The 15,865-nt window shown below is 46.7% G+C and overlaps 1 protein-coding gene across 7 annotated transcripts in view; it reads right to left on the reverse strand.

Annotated features, from left to right (window-relative positions):
- Positions 1-15,865, reverse strand: part of MAPRE3 (microtubule associated protein RP/EB family member 3) — a 1,726,857-nt gene that overhangs the window by 794,397 nt on the left and 916,595 nt on the right. The gene's annotated exons all lie outside the window — the stretch shown is intronic.

Here is a 15,865-nt window from a genome sequence, read left to right on the forward strand (position 1 = left end):
GTCCTTTATCTATCTGTAAACATCCCTGAACAATGCTGATTAATGACCTAAATTAACAGAATATCTTAAAATAAATGTAACATTAAGGTCTAGATTTTGAGAGCACGTTGTTTTACAGCTTTTGACAATGCTGTACTCTTGTGAATTCATTGTTAGTTTTAACAAAAAAGTGCCTCGTGTGATTTCATTGTGTTTGTAGTCTGGGCGTTGGGAAAAGGACGTTTATAGTGCTTTGGTAAAATACTGTGGCTGCCATTGCCCTTCCTGCGGTGTTAGGTGGTCTTTGGACACACATAGAAAATAAGTAAAGTCATCACAGGAAGGATGCTGACAAAGCATCTCAGGCTATTAAATTCAACGAGCAGCAATAAAACACGTGGCTGCACAAGCAAGACCTTCATTATAAATTAAAGCGTTTCCACTTGAATGATGTTTGTGTATTCCTGATAGCCATTTCTTGACAAGACCGTGGTACATGTTAGCACAGCCCAGTTACAATGTCAATTAGATTTTGACCCAATGTTTAATCAGTAAAGTCCAGTTTTTGTTCCAACACTAAAGTAAACAACTTTGGTCAGTGTTCGGTTTAATATCCTTTGGTGGTGAGAAATACATTCTTACTGTTATTCACACCCGATATTTAGTAATTATTATGCTGTGGAATTTGTGGCCTCGGTGTGAGTACCTCTCCTACACCTGGAAGGAACCACTCTCATGCATTCCTCTGAAGCCATCTCAGCTGACAGTGTAGCTAGCAACGCAGCCAGAGCCACAAGCGTCCTGCAGGGGGAATCAGGGATGCGTTAGGAGTCCCTCTCTGTCGGTGGGTCTATGTTCTAGGCAACGCCGCAGGCACCAGGCGAGGCCTGGTAACCTGTGCCCCATGGCAGCCAGGCAGGAGAGAGGGGGAGCAGCAGCCCAACAAATGGGCCAGTGCTCCCCCTCTCCCCCACCAAACTACAAAGGCGATGCGCAGTCGCCGAACCGTGAAACACAGAGGGAAGGGCAAGGTGTTAAGGAACACCTTGCCCTCCTCCCACAGGGATGCAAAGCACAAGGCCCCCAAAGACAGAATGTAGGTGGGGGAGCAGTTGTCAGGCACCATAAGGTGCAACTTGTTGTCGGTATCAGTGGCCTGGGGGCTGGCACCACAACCCCCACCAAACAGAAGGACGGGGGGGGGGGGGGACAGCCACTTGGTCCTTTACAAGGAGCTGCTTTGGCAGCAAAACACAGATCCAGTTTGTGGTCCCTGCACGGGGACCCAAACCAAAGAGTACTCTGTGCACTCAGAGTCTCTTTCTTTTTCCCAGAACCCACCCACCCTAAGAAAAAGGACGAGAAGAAAGAGAAAGAAGACAGGTCACTGTACGGTGACCACACTGTCATGGAACAAGAATGGCGGCACGGGCCAGAGGGGATAACCTCGGGACCGACGCCCAAAAGTACAGCATATTATGGTTACTGTAATTATGATTGTTTGACATGACCATAACGGTGCAATAAAATCCCACAGCCTTTTATTGCCAACACTTATCCAATGTCTCGCATACTACCTGTGGGAGGAGGGGGTTGAAAGCATGGTGCGTATTGGTTATGATCTGAATGACATTATGTTCCTCCTCAAAGAGTTGTTCTCCATTATTATCAGGACAATTTCGATGCCCATATATGTATGGAGGAGGGAGAGCAGCCTAGGTCTGACCTACAGACTAAAGCAGTTGCTGCTAGGTCACGATCATTAGACTTGTAAAATACAGATGTCGGAGATTCCCAATAAATGGAGCGTCAATGTGAGACATGAGGGCTGTAAAATGATGGGCATGAACATGAAAAAATTACGTGGAGAACCATGCTGTACTGAGACTGCTCAGTCATGCTGTACTGAGACTGCTCAATCTATGCTTGTGCCGAAGTGGAAGAAGTTATAGTGGAAGAAAAATACATTGTAAAGGCAGGCAGGCCAAAAGCGTGTCCGTGCATATTGGAAAGCAGAGGCAGAAAGAGGAACTGTTCTTCAGAGTGTTCAAAATGTTGTGGGAGACACAAGCCAGTGTAGCTAGCGGACAGACAGCAAGAGCAGTGGTACTTACACCTGGATTCAAAGTTTTCACCAGTCATTATTATAGACTGATGCGTGTGAACTGGAAGTATGGGGCATCGATTTCCCACTCAACCAATACAAATAGTTCTTACAAAGGACTGGTAAGTAACAAATCATGACAGGGAAGAAAAAGAAAAACGGAAACCAAGGCCTATAGCAGGATAAATCACCCAGAGAGCCCATAGAGTAAAGGATCTATGTGATTACTGTGCCCAAATTACTGCAACACCCTAAAATGTCGACCCCCTTTTCACTCCATATATATATGCGGGGGAGCGCCTGCAAACCCCCTAAATGTATTAATATGCCAACCCCGCGCACATATACAAGGGGTGTAAAGCGGGACAAAAAAAAAAGGTCGGCATTTTGGGGGTCGCTGTAATTGTATGATTCCTAGAGTAAAGAGTGGTGAAGTTACCCTAATAGTGGAAAGGGCACTATATTCCTTATACAAAAAGAGAGGTAAGGAGCAAGAGGGTATAGTGAAGAAGTCCTGACATTTAAAGTTAACTGGGCAATATAACCAAAGATCCAAAAGCATTGTGACAGACATTATCCAGAACTTGTGGTAAAGAAGCTCTCACTGCTATGTGACTGCAAATAGAGCAAATAATCATCTGCGTGGTATACCCATGAGACTGTAAGCAGGATAAAGAAGTGTCAGGTGCTACATTCCTGGGACTAATGATCATTTATGCCCCTGGAGAGAAGGATAGGCAAACACTGACCACTGTATTGTTTATCACAGCCTGATACTTTGATGATTAAAGGCAGCAAGGATATTATTCGGTTTTAATTAGCCCCCTAGAACCTACAGACTTGTATCCCAGCGTTTTTCTATGTAAGGAAACAAAAGAAGTCAACACACCTTTTGAGTGTTATGCCAGTCCGCCACAGTACCCAGCCAAACAGCAGGAGACTCATGTTCTCCTCTGTGACATAGGTCTGTTTGTGCCACCAAGGTTTTTTGGAAACTGGACCTGCATTTCCAATTGCCCTTATGAAAGGTAATAACAGTGTGATTGTGTGGATCAATCAATGAGACAGTGAGGCATCAGAATGAATCGCAGGTGGCTAGGACAACCCGAGTCTCTGCAAGTAGACAAGAGCTCAGTTGACGGTGCTATGTGAAAATGTCCCCAGGAACATGTAGTCATGTGAAAAAGTAGTCAGCAAAAAGTCGTTTCCAAAAATGTACTCATTCAGTACAAACAATGCAAAGTGTGAAAATGTTGTCAGTAATAGGGTCGCCAGAAAACATATTTTTAAATACACAAAGGTTCTAAGCTGCAATACTAAATATGACCCATATGTCTAACGAAACCTCCACAATCACCCTAACTCCATTCCTAAACCTTCCCCTAACTCTAATTACAACCCTTATGCTACCCTGAACTCTCACAGAACACTAACCATTCAGCACACTAACGCATTTAATTTGCATATTACCAAACGCAAAAATAGAAAATGAACAGTGAATCTTCCTCCAACCCCATCACCAGCTCACCACAAATTACATAGGCCTTGCCCTAACCCAAACTCTTGCTGTAATACAAACCGTACCCTAACTGCAACTCTAACACTTACCCCAAGGCTTACTTTACCCTAACCGCTATCCTATGCCATCAACAGCCCTTTCCAACCTTGTGTCCCTTTCTTTAACACGCACCCAAGCCCATTCTCTGACATTTAATCTACCCTAACCCCCTTACCAAACCCCAACATATTTGCTCTAACCCTAACCACTATCCTAGCCCTAAACCAGGCAATCACAAGCCCACTAAACCCTTGTTAACTCTAATAACTAATCTAGCAGCACTACATTTTTGGCTTTTTTTGAGCTCCATTTATGACTATTTTTTGCTTGGCAACTTTTATACTGAATAGGTATTTTCACCACAACTTTTTTCACCGACTACATTATTGTTGGTTACATTTGTACTGGATCCCATAGTTCACCAATAGCTATATCTCTCCCAACCCATGAAATTTGTTTATAGGGCTACAAGGGGCCAGTCTTGTATAACAACGGCGTTTCCTGTTTTATCCAAATGAAAAAGGATAATTTAAGGGTTAATACCTAAAAGGTAGTGTGGCAAACCAGAAGAAGGACTAAGACTAATGACTGATATATTAAAATGCTTTTGTTCAAAATAAAAGGAAACGGAGAGCTGGAGGCTTAGAGACCATGTCAGACTTCTTTGAGAATGGCCATCCGTTAAACTTCGAGGAGTGTAAAGCAAAATTCAAGATTCAGGAACCTGAAAGGTTTCGCTACACGCAACTGAGGCATTGGCTGTCGAACCAGCAGGTCAGGAAACAGGGCAGCAGAGAACTAACAGCATTAGAACTCACCCTCTCAGCAACCCCTCCGAGAGGGAAAATCTCCACACTGTACAAAATGCTAGACAGAACAGACTCCACCAAAAAATAACCATATATGGTGAAATGGGAAGACAATCTCGGAAAAACAATTGAACCAGAGGAATGGCTCCACATCTGGGCCCGCGCACATAAAAGTTCAAAATGTGTGACAAACACAGAAAATGCGTTCAAAGTCTGCTACAGATGGTACCGGACCCCCGTAATCCTAAACAAATGTAACTCAGCTATTCCGGCTCAGTGCTGGAGGGGCTGCTCAGACCGCGGAACCCTGTTCCACCTCTTCTGGACTTGCCCGAAAGCCACCTGATTCTGGAAGAATATTTTGGAACAAATCAAAGCAATCACAGGGCTCAACATCCCCTGGGATCCAGGAATCGTGCTGCTGGGGGCGACAGGAGACGGACAATTCCCCCTAACAGGCTGCCTGGTGGACCTCTGCTCCCATCTCCTCACAGCCGCCAAAATTGCCATCGCTAGACTCTGGAAAAATCCAGAGGGTCCGTCCACGCAAATGTGGTGGTCCAAATGCTGGGACATTGTCGCAGCCGAGAAAGTCACGGCCATCAGACTAGGCAATAAGTCCAAATTCGAGCGCATATGGGCCCCCTTCCTGGACTACGTGCAACAATTCCCTGGGGTGGCTAGACAGCCCCCAGTGCTGCGCTGGATGGACACCCAGGACTGAGAAGAACGTAACAGAAGCTAGGCCCGAAGTGCTGAAAGGCTCCTTCATACCTCTGAGTCAATATAAACTGACCAGGCTCGACACTCCTTCCTGGAAGGGCCTACACCAAATAAACCCATCCTAAACCCAGCAAGAGTCGCTCCGAACCTTTGAAACTACCCCAACGTTGAACAAAGCAGTCTTCTGTTCCCACTGTATATACAGCTCCTGTTCCCCCTTTTCCCTTTCCCCCCTTTTCAGTTGTTTTTAATAATTTTGTTTTGAAGAAAATGCATGATCTGCTAACTCTCAGTTATACCTAGCGCTGTTTTCCTCTATTAAACGCATAACAAGCGCGCAAAGTATGTAACATTTGAAGATTTGTATGGCTTGTTATGCCAAAAATAATAAAAATAATGTTGGAAAAAAAAATATTAGGAAACTCTTAACTTGGCCAATTTCTATGAGAGAAGTTCCCTACATAGAAACTAAAACCAATGGTGCTTGTCAAAAGAAAACTGTACTTAATCCAAAATCTGGCCCTACCACTTTGGAAAATGTAGCTAAAAAGACCATCTTACTTTGGCTTCTGCCTGGCCAAATCACTTGGATAACTAGTCGTTAGTTTCAAGTTCGTCAATATGATAAGACAGTTCATAACTTTCTTGCAGTCTTTGTTGGTCAAAAGAAAATATCCTATGTATGATTCCCTCTTCCTCTGGAAAACAAGGTTTGTTCTCAGACCCTCCCCAGATTCTGTTTTAACACAGTTCTCTTTATAACAAGTTTGTGACTCTTGGATTTCCCAAAGTCCTACGGTCTTCTGGCAGACTTGCTTTCTCTCAAACAACTTAGTACATGTAGGGAGCTTGCCCGCTCGGGTTTCTCAGGGTCCCTGTAAGGATGGAGCCCCCAGGTTTCATGACGTTTACAAAGGCCCACACTCCAACCCTCTCCTCAGCACTGTTTCGGGTGTCCCTTTTCACTTCAACAAACACCGCCACAGAGACAACGTTCCTTACCTGCTGGCCAGGACATCATCGGGGAGCAGGGATGCCAGCTCCACACAGGCTCAACAGATGCCGCAGAGCGAGAGGAGGCAGCAGCGGCGAAGCAACATTAGATGGAAGACACGCGGTGTAGTGAAGCCACCGGAGTCGAGAGAGGAACAAACGTGGAATCGAAGGGGTGTGCAAAGCCCAGAGAGAAACAGGGGCATGGCGGGAGAAACCTGGAAGAACAGGGTGGCAGCCAGGACGGGTACGATCGGGGTTACACAGTTTAAAGGGACAGGCGATCCTGCCTACAAGGAAAGAGGATTGGTTGACTGTCAGTGACTCCTATAAAAGGACATGTAAATGAGTTAACAGAGTTCCCTCCTTTGTGTGTTGACAGGAAGTGCAGAACCCAGAAGAAAACGCTGGACATTGGCGGGCCTATTAGGAGAGAAGACGAGTGGAGAGACTGCCTTATTCGAAAAAGGTGAGAAGAAAAGGTTATGAAAAGGACTGTGAGAGTGAAGAAACCCTAACAAGGAATAACCTACCTCTTTCCCACTGATAATAAAACTTGTCCTGCATCGCTAAGTCAGCATGGTCTGTCATCCCCACAAGTGGTGTCAGTGGTGGAATTGACAATGCCATTGAAGGACTAAGTAAGGTGTTAACCGACAAGCAACAACTGCAGCAGTTGATACAAGTGCAGTCGCAACAGGGTCCGGTGGACCAGCAGGCCTTCCAACTATAAGGTTACCGGCAAACGACAACACAGGAAAAGCACCAAAAAGCCCACTTACAACTTTTGGATGTAATGACCTCGGCATGAACCAACCTAGGTAGCGCCCTCCTGGGTCTTACAGAAATATAAGAAGAGACGACCCTGCTGTTTTCTTCACTTGCTTTGAAAGAATTGCACGCAATGCACAATGGCCTCAGGAATGTTGGGGTCAATATGTGGCTCACGGGCCAGATGCAAAGGGCCTATAAGGTCGTCAACCCTACTGGAGACTCGCCATATGCTACAATCAATAGGGACATGCTAGAGCGCATAGGATTGGATGAAGAAGCTAGCCTGCTAAAATTCCAGGACACCCATAAACCTGGAGAGAACCAGAGACTGCTGTTCTACATGGAGAAGGATATGGCTGATAAATGGCTACAGCCGTCTAATTCTTCCATGCTTTGGGTGGTAGAGAAAGTTATATTGAAGTAGTTTCTAGAAGCCCCACAGGGGCATATCCAGTGCTGGGTCAGACAGCACCATAAACCCAGCCTCTGTTAAAAAAGCCATCAATATAGCCGCCACATATCAGAAAGCAGGATATAGCAAAACTCTTTTCCCTGGGAACCCGAACCGAACAACAAACCCTGTTACGGCCCTACCTATAAACAGGCCATCCAGGCCTATCCCAGTGAAGTGAAAGCCCAATGAAGACAGTGCAACAAACAAGTGATGAGAGGGCAACAAGAAGTAAAGTAGGGAACACCACCCCTTTTGTGTCTTTCCGGCAGCTTCAGTATTTCCAATGGGAAGAATGGGGCCATATATGATATGATATGGCATTTATAACGCGCCTATACACAAGTGTATCAAGACACGACGAGGCAAGGGAGGGGAAACAGAGGAAGGACAGAGACAGCGATTCTACTAGGCCAGGTGACACTGAGATCGCCCAAGAGCAGGGAAGTGGGAAAGGGGAAATGTATGGAGGGGAAAGGGGAGGGGACAGTGCAGTACATAGGATAACAGTAAGATAAATAAGAACAATACATAAAAGTGCGGCCAGCTGGTGGCAACTGCAAGGGTAAGTTCAGACTTAGTAGTAGGGACTGTAGGGATACAAAACAGTCCCTGAGTGCAAGGGTTGCCAGGGGGGCAGTGAAGGTGTGCAACTGGCGGGGACGGGACCTGGGCCCGAAATCAGAGGGTAGCCAGGTAACCAGTGCAGTTTCAGATTCAGCCTGGAGATCAGCAGGGGAGAGGAGGAGAGAAAGCAGAAGCAAAGAGGAAGGTCTTGAGGTGCTTCCGGAACCAGAGATAGTTCTCAAGTTTCAGAGAGGCAGGGAGGCCCCAGCAGAAGAAAGATCTACCACCAATTCGCTGTTTGGAGAAGCGATTGACCAAGAGGGAGTTGGAGATGGATGAGCAAAGAGCTTGAGAGGGAAGATATTTAGAGAGAGTTGAAGGTATTGAGGTCCCAGGCCCCAGAAGGCCTTGTGGACAATGCCAAGTGTTTTGAACTTAATCCTCGCTGCCACTGGGAGCCAGTGCAGAATTTCAGTCGTGGAGAGATACGATACCTGGGCTTGAGGCCAAGGACAAGTCTCGCCAGTCCTGTTTTGGATGAGTCGCAGAGGGCGGAGAGTAGAGGCAGGCAGATTTAGAAAGAGGTTGTTGCAGTAGTCCAGCCTAGAAAGAACCAGAGCTCTGGAGACAGTGAGCTTCTGGGGCAAGGAGAAGAAAGGGAGAATACCTCCGAGGAGGTGCAGTTGGTAATGTGACTTCTTAGAGACATCAAAGATGTGAGAAGAGAAGGAAAGTTTTGAGTCAAAGATGACCCAAGGTTTTTAGCCTCACAGGTGGGAGCAGGAAGAGGGCCAAGAGCGGCCGGCCAGAGAGTAACAGGGAAGGAGGGAGCAGGAGTGCCGATGAGGAGATTCTCACAATTACTGGCATTATTATTATTATTATTATTATTATTATTAAGGCAGAGATCATTGGCGTCGAACCACTCCTGAATGGCGGACAGTCAGGGATGAGAGGAGAAGAGGTAGCGGAAGGGAGCCTGAAGCTGAGTTGGGTGTCATCCGCATAGCACTGAAAGTTGGAGCAGAGAGCGGCAATGCGGTGGGCAAGAAGTGCCAGGTATTGGTTTAACAGCCAGGGAGAGAGGTTAGACCCTGATGAACACCACAGGTAGAGATAGAGATAGAGGAGAGGAAGGACCCAAGTTAGACCTGGGAGGGTCGATCGGAGAGGAAGGAGGTCAGCCAAGCCAGGGCATGATCAGTGATACTCAGGTTATCACAGAGACGGTTAAGCAAGATGGCATGGTTGACCGTGTCAAAGGCAGAAGAGAGATCAAGTAAGATGAAGACACAAGGGGTGTTGGAATCGAGGTTGGCAAGCAGGTCTTCACAGATGTTCAGGAGAGCAGTATCAGTGATTCTGGCAGATCTGAAGCCAGACTGATGGTCATAGAGACAACAGATTCAGTGTGAAGATTAAGCTGGGAGATGGCCATCTTTTCCAGGAGTTTGCCCAGGAAAGGAGTGATGGAGATTGGATGATAGTTGGCCGGGCAGGAAGTGTCGGCAGAGGTTTTTTTTAAGAAGAAGGTGCACAAGGGAGTACTTCAGGGGGAAGGGGAACACTCCAGTGGCGAGGGAGTGGTTGCAGAAGTCAGCCAGAGTGTCAATATGGTCCATGATGGTTTTGGAGGAACAGGGGTGAACCTGTTTTGACGAGACTTTCATAGATCAGACTTGTCTAAAAACCTTGTCTGAGGAGAACTGGGGAAAGGCAGAGACTGGAGGAGGAGATGTGGCCGCGGAAGAGCAGGGAGTAGAGGGAGGAGGGGGAGAGGAAGAGAGCGAGGAAAGGATGTCCTGAGTTTTAGAGATGAAATGAGTTGCCAGGTTAATGAAGAAGGCCTGGGAGGGGACAGGAGAGGTAGAGACTGCAGCAGGATTGGCCAGCTCCTTTCAGAGTTTGGTCGAGTTGTTAGATGCAGCGGAGACGCAGGCTTGGATGTGGACTCTCTTCTTGGTACGGACAGAGAGCAGGTATTGCCTTTGGAGCAGGCGGCAGGCCAGTTTGTCAGAGGATGTACCGGAAGCACGCCATTTCCTGTCTGCCGTTTAAGGGTGACGAGGTCGGGGTCGTACCAAGAGTTGCACTTGGCTTTGGGCTTCAAGCGGATCCGCATGAGAGGGGCAAGAACATAGAGAGTATCAGATATAGCACAGTGGAGTATGCAAAGGGCTGTGTCAGGGTGTGAGTCAGCCAAGGAGTGCGGGGGAGAGGGGGCGAGAAAAAGGCGGCGAAAGCTTCAACTGACACACGCATCATGGGTCGGATAACCGAGAAGGTGGGTGGTAGGGCTGGAGTTGGCTTGGCCGGAGAGGTAGAGAGGGTGAGTTGGGAGGAAAGGAGAAAGTTATCATTCCAGGAGAGAGGAGTGGTGAGAGGGATCGAAAGGGGAAGGTCTGAAGAGGTCAGAACATCCAGAGTGTGCCCTGCAGAGTGAATCGGGCCAGAGGGGAGAACAGAGAGAGAGAGAGTCGCATAGGTCAAGAAAGAGTCCAGTGGAAGAACAGGAAGCATCCCGGTGGATGTTGAAGTCTCCAAGAAGGAGGAACTGAGTGGTTGAGACCAGGAGGGAAGAGGAGAGGTCCGCCCACTCAGAGAGGAAGGCGGAGATCTGACCAGGTGGCCGATAGATGGTAGCCACAGTAAGGGAATGGTCAGGAGACAGAGAGAGCCTGCAGACAAAGCATTCGAAAGAGGAGTAGGCCTGCATAGGAATGACTGAGGCAGGAATCCGCTCAGGGAAGATCAGGGCTACACCCCCTCCAGGGCGGTTGGAACTAGGAGCAGAGAGGATCTTGTAGCCATCAGGAAGGAGAGTATCAAAGCTAGTGACAGAGCTGGACGTGAACCATGTTTCGGTGAGACCGAAGACATCGAGGTCAAGTTCTTTCAGGAGGCGGCAGATGCCCTAGGAGTGTTTGACAGCTGAGCAAGAGTTTAGAGTGGCAATATGGAGAAGGTTGCAGTCCTTGAAAGACTTCCGGGGAGGGGTACAAATCAGAGTAACACCATGTGGATGTATAGAAGAAGCAAGAGGATGGAGGAGAGGGCAAGGTAGCCAAAGAGGAGACAGCATGGGGAGACGAGGGAGCCGTGGAGGGGAGAGAGGGGACAGCAGGAGATGAAAGGAAATTGATGAGGCATGGTAAGCGTCTATCAAAGAGGAGGAGGTTGGCTTGGGGGCCTTGGACCAAGACGGTACCATTCAAGTAAACATTAATGAGAACCTTAGAGGAGTGCAAGGAGGGCAGGAAGGCCCCCCAATGGATGCCACCATTAGTGGGAGAAGAATAGAAAGGGGAGAGCACAGAGACCATATGTAGAGTCCATTAGTCGGGCGAGGAAACAACAAAGAGGATGTTGGTGAACTGGTATAGGTGTCAGCAATAGGTAGGCCTGGGTTGGAGACAAGGATGTCCTTTTTAAACTTCCTCCTACCAGATTTAATGAGGAGAGCAGGGTAGTCAATAGAGAAGCAGTTAGAAAAGATAGGAGAGACAGAGAGCAACATAGAGAAGGTAGGGAGAAGAGGAAGGAAGTGGGCAGGGGAGAACACTAGGGAAGGACGCAGGGCAGGGTGCAAGCAGTCCAGACAGAGACGAGATAAGTTGACATTTGGACAAGACGACCGACACTTAGGTTTTAAAGACTTTCACAATGTATTTTTTAAAAACTGGAGAGAAAACACCTAAGATTGAGAGTCCTGAATAGTGGGGAAAAAGGCCTAGGTTTCACAATGCAATTTGAAATACTTTCACAATGCAATTTTAAATACTTTCATAATGCAATTGTTTTTAAAAACAGGAGAAAAACACACCTAAGTTTGAGTGTCTGCTATATGGAGAGGTTTGCAGGTTAGAGTGAGGTTCAATACCTAACCCGGGCCACTCCTACCTTCCTTAGTCGCTGGTGCTATATAGCCGAATATACCTGGGAAGAAGGGGACAAGAGCCCATGGAGGTAAGACTTATGCAGGGTGGAAGCGGCAGAAATCTTGGGTATCCGTACACCGTGGCTGTGAAAGTGGATGGAAACCCTACATATGCAATGATGGATAGCGGAAGCCAGTAAACCGCAATAACCCCACAAGTGAGTACTCTTGTTACTAAACAGTGTTCTACTGTACAGATATGTTGCATACATGGGGACTGTAAGGGTTCAATAGTAAGACTCAGACACAGTGACATGTTTGTTGTTTGCTGTACATTTTTATTTCTCCAAAATAAGAGAGTTGGGGGAAATCCTATCTTCCCTAACCTAAGAAGAGTTTCCCTGCCGCAACAAAACAAAGGAATGTCTGTGCAGGATGCTAAACAAAAGAGCATCCTCTGTCCTGTGTCCACAAACCCTAATCCGACCCTTACACTCTAAACTTAATATAATGTGCACAAGGGGATTTCTATATACTATGCATTCATAGCCTTTTTTCAGTGCTCCAAAAATATAAAGTTTATGCTGTAGCAAAGAAAGAAAGTTCTACCAGGAAAAAGGATCACCCTTCCCCTAAATTCCTTTAGGTAGTTTTAACAAGTCACTTTATCACAATTCACATTGTCAAGGGGGGACTACCATTCCCTTGAACACTCACACAATCCACTTAATTGTTCCAGGTTTCACATTCTGTACCTTCCACTTGCTTTCTGGGGTATCACTCTACCCTTCTCCACTTACTGCTCCTCTTCATGTCCCTGGTGTACTCTCCTACCAGGGTATTTTACTCCTTTCTCACTAGTTAAAAAAAAAGGTTTAATTTGGTATGACACCCTTCCCACTCCTGGTTTACTCTCCTGTCAGGATATTACACTGTTTCACAAAGTACACTTCTCCTGGTTTACTCTCCTGCCAGGATATTGCACTGTTTGACAAAGTTCACTTCACCTGAGGGTTTGAGCCCCAGACTTACTATTTGCTGGTACACCAACCTGCCAGGACTTTTCCATTCCTCAACTACTTTCTTTCTCATTCACGAAACAATCTTTTCTAAATATTGGGTCACCAACCCTTTCTCATTAGTTTGTTTCTGCTTTCTCTTCTTCCTTCAGATGCAGGGTCTTCAACCCTTTTCCAGCACTGTTTGCACTCACAACAATTCCTGTTTTGAAACATTCCGTCACCAACCCTTTTCTAATATCGCTTGCATCCGCATCATCTTTTTCAATGGTGTTGCTTAACACAACACAGCATTCACCTACACGTGCTCCGGTAACCCATTCGCTTTCTCTGGGTTTACTGGGCGACTTCAGCGTTCCTCTTGTCTTCCCTTCTCCGGTTCGCTGACTCTGCGTGCTTCCCATGAGCTGGAAAGCTTTTACTTTGCCTTCCTCTGCTGCGCGTGGCTCTCGCAACTTCTGGCTCTCAAGCTGTAAGCTTAATTCGGTTTGCCTCTCCTGCACGCTGTTCGCGTCAGCCTCAGTGCTGCTTCTGACTGTCTGCTTGTCCTCAGCTCTCTGACCGGCTTCAGAACAAGCCACTGACAGAGCCAGCCTCTGCCTCTCTCTTTGTTCTTGTGTTCTCTCAGCTGTGTCAATTTTAAACCTCCTGGCATAGTGTAACGCTTTCCAAAGACTAGAACACAGGGTTTGCTTACTGCAACTGGTCATCTACATTATTCCATCCCTCTTACTTATATCAGTACTGAAAAGGGGGGGCGCATAAGGTGTTTGACTGCCGTAAGGTGGGATTTCTTCATCTATACTACAATAAGCCATCTGTGTATGCTGCTTAGTCATATATGTGTCATTGGGAATTGTGACAGCAAGGCTATTTTGAGCCAGGTAGCTTCTGCCTTTCACTGCCATGCAGGAGAAACTTCCTTCCAGAGAATCAGTGACGATCTTGCTAAATTCGTCACAGGACGTAAAAACCTATCCCACAAGGTGGTACACTTAGATTTGCAGAATAAAGAAGTTGGGCCTCATTACGACCCTTACCTTTAGTACACATGGTTTTAAGTACACCCTACAATCCTCCACTGAGTTTTCACCGTTTGAGCTACTGTTCGGGACACAATCTAGATCCTGTTGGACCTGGTGAAAGAAGAATGGGAACAGAAGAAGGAAGTACCACTCACAGAACACGTCAAAGACTTCAAGGGACAAATGGACAATTTGAGGGACATGGCCCAACCAGCGACAACAAGATGCTCGCCCATTGGAGAGGCCCCTGCATTATAAAAGACGCATTAGGACCAGTCATTTATATGGAGTCCCACCCAGAACAGAAACAACCTGAAAAAGTGTGCCACATCAATCTCCAAAAAGAATAGCTTGAACCGGAGAAAGTCATAGGGCTCATTGCTATGGACCCAGAGAACGAAGCAGACGTATTACACCCAATCCAACCGCCACCATAAGAGACGCTCAATGGGGAAACAAGTTGTCAGAGACAAAAAAAGAAATGCTGATGGTGGCTCGGAAAGCTCTTACCCGAGTGTTCTCCAATGGATTCACACATTCAGCAAATGAAACATAACAAATACAATTCTGCTTATGTCCCCAAAACTAACCATAACAAGGTTACAACCCGGGTGGGAATCGGACCACCTGCGTAGGCAAGCACAGAGCACAGTTACTTAGATAGGAGACAACATCGCCCCCTATAGGGAAGCGATCACCCAAGTATGGAGACATAATACAATGAGAAGCCACCTCCCATTTTAAGTAGCACAAAGATACACACAGATCAACAATTATTTGAATGTCACCTAGGATGTCGAACAGGATATTTATTAAAGTCTCTTGAGCCATTGTTGAGATAAGTAAGCCGCCACGTTATTTGAACACACATAGCCACAACCAGTGCTCAGCCCAACACAACAGGCCTTAGAGCACAGAGCATGGGGTCATAAACATTAGCCATGAGAAAGGAAGAAGCTGAGTTACATGTTTCCAATCAGAAGTTGCGAGCTAGAAGATGATGTTATGTTATACAGCACTTTTTAAGTGTTAATCTGTTACCACTACAGTGTGGCATCCTAGTGCTAAAAGAACTGTTGCACAACGTAATATCGAACACTTTTCATAAAATATCTGGTACACAAAAGTGTTTTAGCTGTCTTTATGAACAAAAAGTGGTCCTTTGCGTTATAAGGTCCCTTGGAAGCTGCTCAAAAGATGAACTGCCTAATAGGAGAATTAGCGTCTTCCCTTTCTATGGGCCTCATTACGAGTTTGGAGGCAGCCATGCCGCTATTTGCGGCATGGCTGTCTCCAAACTTGGGTCTGGGTTCTCCGAATGGGGATTTACCGGGTCATTCCAACCTTGGAGGACCCGGTATTTCCCCATTCAGGGAAGCCATCCCCATTCAAGCCCCCATAGGGCTCAATGGGAATAGGGAGGGAGCTAATAACAGGCCCGTTAATAACAGGCCTGTTATAAGCTCCCTGGTCCTTTAACGGGTCCCGCTAAGGGTGGCTAGTTTTACCAGTCGCCCTTGGTGGGACCAGCTAAAGGACCTCGGAATGCGGCGGTAAGGGGTTAACGGCACCGGCATCCTTACCGGTGCCGTTAACCCCTTACCGCTGCACTCGGAATGAGGCCCTATGTCTTTTACTTTTCTGAACAGTTGGGAGTTAGGCCTTGGTTCAGAATTAGGTAAGAGGTGTTTGATAAGGTGATTGTTTTTTCTGAATAAGGCAGTCCCCAACTGAAAAAAAGCAAAATGTGGTATACAGAGAGTCTTAAACGGCTGTGGCAACCAATGCAAATAACTCAACACTGGAGATATAAGGTGGAATCTCCAGGGTTTAAGAAAGTCTGCTTGCTGCAGCGTTTTGAGCCCTCAGTAGGTATGTAGGAAGACCCAAGTACACTATTTGCATAGACAATGGACCTCATTCCGAGATTGGAGGTAGCCATGGCGCTATTTGCACCATGGCTGCCTCCAATACCGGGTCCGGCAC

Source organism: Ambystoma mexicanum, chromosome 4p, assembly GCF_040938575.1.
Source record: "Ambystoma mexicanum isolate Mex_15411 chromosome 4p, UKY_AmexF1_1, whole genome shotgun sequence".
Lineage (NCBI taxonomy): Eukaryota > Metazoa > Chordata > Amphibia > Caudata > Ambystomatidae > Ambystoma > Ambystoma mexicanum.